Source organism: Cetorhinus maximus, unplaced genomic scaffold (assembly GCF_964194155.1).
Source record: "Cetorhinus maximus unplaced genomic scaffold, sCetMax3.hap1.1 HAP1_SCAFFOLD_510, whole genome shotgun sequence".
NCBI classification, from domain to species: Eukaryota; Metazoa; Chordata; class Chondrichthyes; order Lamniformes; family Cetorhinidae; genus Cetorhinus; species Cetorhinus maximus.
In genome coordinates, this window is record NW_027596452.1 from 12,511 (window position 1) to 19,499 (window position 6,989).

At 52.5% G+C, this 6,989-nt stretch overlaps 1 pseudogene; it reads left to right on the forward strand.

Annotated features, from left to right (window-relative positions):
* On the forward strand, positions 1-178 carry LOC144673921 (U2 spliceosomal RNA; annotated as a pseudogene).
* The last annotated feature ends 6,811 nt before the right edge of the window (positions 179-6,989 follow it).

A 6,989-nucleotide genomic window follows, 5' to 3' on the forward strand; every position in this document is an offset into this window, starting at 1 on the left:
ATATTTTTACAAAAAAAAAAAAAAATCTGTTCTTATCAGTTTAATATCTGATACGTCCCTTATCTGGGGACCATATATTAAATTGATTTTTGGAGCAAGGAGATGGAATAGGGGCTTGCTCCGTCCACTCCACGCATCGACCCGGTATTGCAGTATCTCTGGGAACGGTGCACCCTCCCCTTTCCAGGGGATTTTCAATGCTAAAAATAGTTTTCTTACAAACATCTGCTTTCTTTACTTCTCAACATGTACATGTTCCAAAATCCAACTTTCTTTCTTTCTCTCTTTCTCTCTCTCTCACTCACTCACTCACCCGCAGCAGCTACACACAAAAAACACACACGCTCACCCAACACTCACAGACAGCACTCTCATCTCACAAACACTCTACCTCACTTATACAAAAACAGCTTTCACTTGCAAATACACCTCTCAAACACTCTCTCAGCTGCACCTTTCGCCTCACAACATTTTAAACCAGCTCTCTGCTGCCGCTGCCGCTGCTGCTGCTGACACAGCAACAAACAAAACTCACACCTCAAAGCTCACACACTTTACACAGCTACTCCGAAACCTCTACATCCACATTCACACAATCCTTACATTGCACAAGGAGCCCATTCCGCCCGTCGTGCCTGCACCAGCTCTCCCGGTGAACATTTCACCTCGTGCCTTTCTCCTGCCTTCTCCACGTAACCCGGCACATGCTTTCTTTTCAAATAATCATCTCATTCCCTCTTCAATTGAACCTGCCTCCGCCGCGCTATCAGGCGGTGCATTCCAGACCCTGACCGCTCGCTGCTCCTATCGCTTTTGCTTCTTTTGCCAGTTACTTTAAACCTGTGCCCTCTCCTTCTCGATCCTTGCCCCGGTGCAAACAGTTTTTCCCTATCTACTCTCTCCAGACCCCTCATGATTTTCAATACCTCTATCAAGTCTCCTCTCGGACTTCTTTTCCCCAAGGAATACAGTCCCAACTTCTCCAATCTTACTTCATAACTCAACTTCCTCGCCCCTGGAACCAAACTCGTAAACCTCTTCTGCACTCTCTCCAATGCCTCCACTACCTTCCTAAAATGCAAGTCAAAATGCAATCCCTCAGAGTCGGCATGGCTTTACGAAGAGTAAATCGTGTTTGACTAATTTGCTAGAGTTCTTTGAAGATGTGACAAGCAAAGTGGATAACGGGGATCCTGTAGATGTAGTATGTCTGGACTTCCAGAAGGCATTTGATAAGGTGCCGCACAAATGATTAATACACAAGATAAGATCACACGCAGCTAAGGGTAATATATTAGCTTGGATAGAGGATTGGCTAACCAACAGAAAGCAGAGAGTCAAGATAAATGGGTCTTTTGTGGATGCCAAGCTGTAACTAGTGGGGTGCCACAGGGTTCGGTCCTCGGGCCCCAACTATTTACTTGGATTCAGGAGTAGAAGGTACTATAGCTAAATTTGCAGATGACACCAAAATAGGTGGGAAAGTAAGTTGCAATGAAGAAATAAGAAATTTACAAATGGATATGGACAGGTTAGGTGAATGGGCCAAAATTTGGCAGATGGAGTTTAACTAAGTTAAATAAGTTTAATAAGTGTGCGGTTATCCATTTTGGTCAGAAGAATAAAAAGGCGACTTATTATTCAAATGGAGAGAAACTTCAGAAATGCTTCAGCACAGAGGGATCTGGGTGTCCTCGCGCACGAATCGCTGAAAGCTAGTATGCAGGTACAGCAGGTAACAAGGAAGGCGAATGGAATCGCTTCTCGGCCTTTTGGCTAAGATCAAGTGTTGCAGGGGCGACACCATGGTCCTGTGGGATGGAAGGGCGATAACCAATCGCAATCCAAATCCATACCGTGGGTTACCTATCACCGTCCGAGTCACGGTGAACCACAGCGAAGGAGGATCACCTATGGATCGGGGCTTCTTCACCAGGAGGATCCTGTTGAAGGCGTGCGGCTTCCAAGCTACGGAGATCTTCACCCTGCAGGACTCCCGCAAAGGCGGTTATTTTGACGTGACGTTCAAGCGGGTGGCAGACTGCGTCCGGCTCCTGAGGGTGTTCGAGGAGAAGAGAGACCTGCCGGAGATGAAAATCCTGACGGCGGAGCCGCACTTTTCTCTGCCGTTGCAACGGGAACGTGTGGTGATGGTGCATGTGTACAACCCCTTCGTCCCTGTCGCCGACGTGGTCACCTTCCTCACCAGGTACTTCGATAAGGTGGGGAGCGGCACCGAGATTCGAGACGACTTGGGGATCTGGACAGGCAAACGCCTGTTTAAGGTCACGCTAAAGACCGATGGTAAGTGAGCCATTTTCCACCCTCCTTCCAGTTTCGCTATCGGGGGAAACCGTGGCTACCTGGTCTACGCTGGGCAACCCAAGCATTGTCGCTCATGCGGCAAGTCTGGTCATGTGGCGGCCAACTGCAGCGCCTCCCTCTGCAAGATCTGCAAACAGGAAGGGCACCAGACAAAAGACTGCAAACAGGCCAAGTGCTGCAACCTGTGTGGCGAGGCAGGTCACCTCTACAGGACCTGCCCCAAACGCTGCCGTACTTACGCACAGGCAGCCAAAGCCGACCAGGGGGAAGCAGAAGAAATGTTTCGTGTCACTCCAACCACCAAGGCCCCCAGGGAGCTCAACGGGACAAAGGAGGACACAGAGAGAGACAAGGTGGAGAAAGAGATTGAGGCAACAGAGAGCCAACCAACAGCACTACCCCCTGAACCTCCCAGTCCTCAGGACAGCGAATCAATGGAGGAGGAGGCAGCAGTGGAAAAGCAGCAGGGGGAGTGGCGGACGGTGAAGAACAAGAACAAGAAAAGTAAGAGGGAGCGAAGAAGAAGCAAAGGCGTTTCCCAGAGAAGCGGCAAGAGGCGTCTCCCATCCGACACGGACGACAAGGGCAGCAGCTCTTCGGATGATGAAGTGCCAGGGCGGCACCGACAGAAGAGGCGGCAAAGCTCCAGGGCGTTGGAGGACGAGACACCCGAGCTCCAGGAAATTGGAGACAACAAGGAGACCAGCGCACCCCAACTTTGCCTGCAACCTGAGGAGGCCAGTGCACCACAGCCCCTGGAATCTGGGAGCAGTGAGGCAATCATCGCACCCCAGCTCCAGGAAGCCCGGAACAGCAACACCCCAGAGGGGGTGAGTTTTGGAGAAGCTTCTCCAGCAAAGGTCATCTCAAAACCCGCTCTCTACGAGAACCTCCAGATGCCACTGGAGCAGAACACGGCCAAGGAGATCTACCTCAGCCCATCCAAAGTGAAGGAATTTGAGCTCACTACGGGTATGAAGGAGCAGACTAAAGGTCTGGGACTCTCAGAGACAGTGGGTTTGGTAGGAGAATAAATGCTTTAAAATGGGTTTAAAGATTGTATCCATAAATGTGCGTAGCATTAAATCTACTACGCGATGTGTTGCGACCTTGGACTACCTAGCCAAGGTCAAAGCTGACCTGTTGTTTCTGCAGGAGTGTGCGATACCGCACCTCAGCTCCTACAGGCAATGGTCACGATGGTGGTCCCACGGGCCATCGATCTGGTCGGGCGGAAACGACTCTCGTTCCTCCGGCCTGGGTATTCTGCTGCGGGGAGGCAACTTCACCGTCTCCGAGGTCAAGGAGGTGGTGGGCGGGCGCCTCCTCGTAGCAGACGTAATGTACAAGAACGCTCCACTCCGGTTAATTAACGTGTATGGCCCGGCACAAGGGGCTGAGCGGCTGGAGGTTTTTCAGCAGCTCCCACTGCTGCTGGCGACCTCCAGGCCGGTCATTCTGGGCGGGGACTTCAACTGCATCATCGATGCGGCTGGACGATCCGGCAGGGCCGGAAGCAGATTGGACGCTACGTCCAGATCCCTGATGGAAACAGTTAAGGATGCCAAGCTGCACGACGTCTTCAGCAACCCTGCAGACGGAGCGCAGCGTAGATACACCTGGTCGCGGCCAGACGGGTCCATTCGTTCCAGGATAGACTTCCTGTTTGTGTCCCGTGCATTCACAGTCAGATCCACCGAGGTCAAGCCGGTGTTCTTCTCTGACCACTGCCTCCTACTGGCGGACTGCCACTTGGAGACGGACCTGAGGGTGGGCAGGGGGGCATGGAAGCTAAATGTGCAACTGCTGACCCCAGAGAACATTGAGGAGCTCAAGAGGGATTACAAAGGTTTGAGAACCGTGAAACCCCTCTTTGAGTCCCTGACACACTGGTGGGAAGTGATCAAGGGAAGCATCAAGAGGTTTTTCATCCGCAAAGGCACCCAGAAAGCTAGAAAGGAACAGAGGGAAATGTCCCGACTCCAGAAAAAGATGCAGAATCTGCTGCGGCTGCAGTCGATGGGGGTCGATGTCAAGGAGGAGCTCCAAGAGGTGAAGGGCCAGCAAGCCTCGCACTTTGCCTCGGAGGCCTCCAAGATCATCTTCCGTTCCAGAGTCCGCTCCGTGGAGCAGGATGAGACGTGCTCACGTTTCTTCTTCCAAAAGGTACACAGAGAGCGCTCTGTGATCAGCAGCCTGAAGGAAGAAGACGGCTCAGTAAAGTCATCACGGTCCGACATTCTGAGGATCAGCAAATCCTTTTATGCCGGACTGTATGACGTGAAGCCCACGGACAGCACGGCCTCCCAGTCCTTCCTGTCCTCTATCACGGAGGTCTTAGACCACAGTACGCGGGAGAGCCTGGACAAACCGCTAACTCCTGACGAACTGACTAAGGCCCTCGAGTCCTTCGAGAAGAGTAAAACCCCCGGAAGCGACGGCTTGCCGGCGGAGTTGTATTCGGCTCTGTGGGACTTGATCGGCCCAGACCTGCTAGAAGTGTACGAGAGTATGCTCCTGGCCGGCAGCATGTCAGAATCCATGAGGAAAGGCATCATCACCCTCATCTACAAGCACAAGGGGGAAAGGGAGGAAATTAGAAATTGGCGACCCATTTCACTGTTGAATGTGGACTATAAGATTCTGTCCAAGGTCATCACCAACCGGGTCAAATCCGCTCTGGAATTGGTGATTCACCCTGACCAGACCTGCTCTGTGCCAGGCAGGAAGATCTCTGACAGCCTGGCGCTGCTCAGGGATACGATTGCCTATGTACAGGACAGGGGTGTGGATACCTGCCTCATCAGCTTGGATCAGGAGAAGGCCTTTGACAGAATATCGCACACCTACATGGGGGATGTGCTCTCCAAAATGGGGTTTGGGGAGGGAATTCGAAATTGGATCCAACTGCTCTACACTAACATCAGTAGCGCAGTCTCAATCAATGGGTGGGAAACAGATAGCTTTCCGATTAAATCTGGAGTCAGGCAGGGCTGTCCTCTCTCGCCTGTCCTTTTCGTGTGTTGCATAGAACCCTTTGCCGAGTCCATCAGGAAGGATCCGGGCATAAGAGGAGTGACGATCCCAGGCAGTGGAGGCACTCAGGTAAAAGCCTCCCTGTACATGGACGACGTCGCCGTCTTCTGCTCGGATCCGCTGTCGGTGCGCAGACTGATGCACATCTGCGACCAGTTCGAACTGGCCTCGGGAGCCAAGGTAAATCGTGGGAAGAGCGAGGCCATGTTCTTTGGGAACTGGGCTGACCGATCCTTTGTCCCCTTCACTGTCAGGGCTGACGGCCTGAAGGTGCTGGGGATATGGTTCGGAGGGACCGGGGCATGCGTTAGAAACTGGAAGGAGCGAGTGGCTATGGTGAAGAGGAAACTGGGCATGTGGGATCGACGCTCCCTCTCCATTGCGGGTAAGAACCTGGTCATCAGGTGTGAGGTACTCTCGCTGTTGCTGTACGTGGCGCAGGTCTGGCCCATTCCAGACTCCTGCGCGACGGCGATAACTCGAGCCATCTTCCGCTTTATCTGGAGGTCGAAAATGGATCGGGTCCGCAGGGACGCGATGTACAAGCCTCTAGATAAAGGGGGAAAAAACGTGCCCAACATCGCCCTCATACTGATGGCCACCTTTGTGTGCGGCTGCATCAAGCGGTGCGTAGACCCTCAGTACGCAAACACCAAGTGTCACTACGTGCTGAGGTTCTACCTGTCCCCGGTGTTGCGAAGGATGGGTCTGGCCACGCTGCCGCGGAACGCTCCAAGTAGTTGGACCGTGCCGTACCACCTGTCCCTGGTGGAAAAATTGATGCAGAAAAACACCTTTGACCACAAGTCCATCAGGCAGTGGTCAGCACGTAACGTCCTAGAGGCCCTGAGGGATAAGGAGAGGGTGGACCCTGTGGGATGGTTCCCCGAGCAGACTGTCAAAGTCATTTGGCAGAATGCCTCATCGCCAGAACTTTCCAACAAGCACCAAGACGTAGCTTGGCTGGTGGTGAGAAAGGCCCTCCCCGTCAGATCCTTCCTACACGCCAGGAAGCTCACCCCCTCTGCACGTTGCCCTCGAGGTGGCTGTGGTGGGGAAGAGACCGTTGTCCACCTCCTTGTGGATTGTGCCTTTGCAAAGAAAGTCTGGAGAGAGATGCAGTGGTTGCTGTCGAGGTTCATCCCGAGCAGTTCTGTGACACAGGACTCTGTGCTCTACGGGCTGTTCCCAGGGACACACACCGAGACAAACATCAACTGCAGCTGGAGGATCATCAACTCGGTGAACGAGGCGCTTTGGTCTGCCCGAAACTTGTTGGTCTTCCAGCACAAAGAGTTGTCCCCGACCGATTGTTGCGGACTGGCACAATCCAAAGTCCAGGACTACGTGCTGAGGGACGCACTAAAGCTTGGGGCAGCTGCCGCAAAGGCGCAATGGGGAAGGGTCGCTGTCTAAGACCTTTCTACCACAGCGCACCGAGAGACTGGGAACTGTTTAGAGCCCCTCGGGCTGTACAGATCAAAATGAAAGGCTGTAAATGATTGTAATATTGTTTGTACTGATGCACCTGGTGATACATTTTGTAAAAGTTTAACCTGGATTGTACCCTTGTAATGTTGTTTTTGAAATGGTTTGGAATGTGATTGAAGATATTTTATGAATAAAGT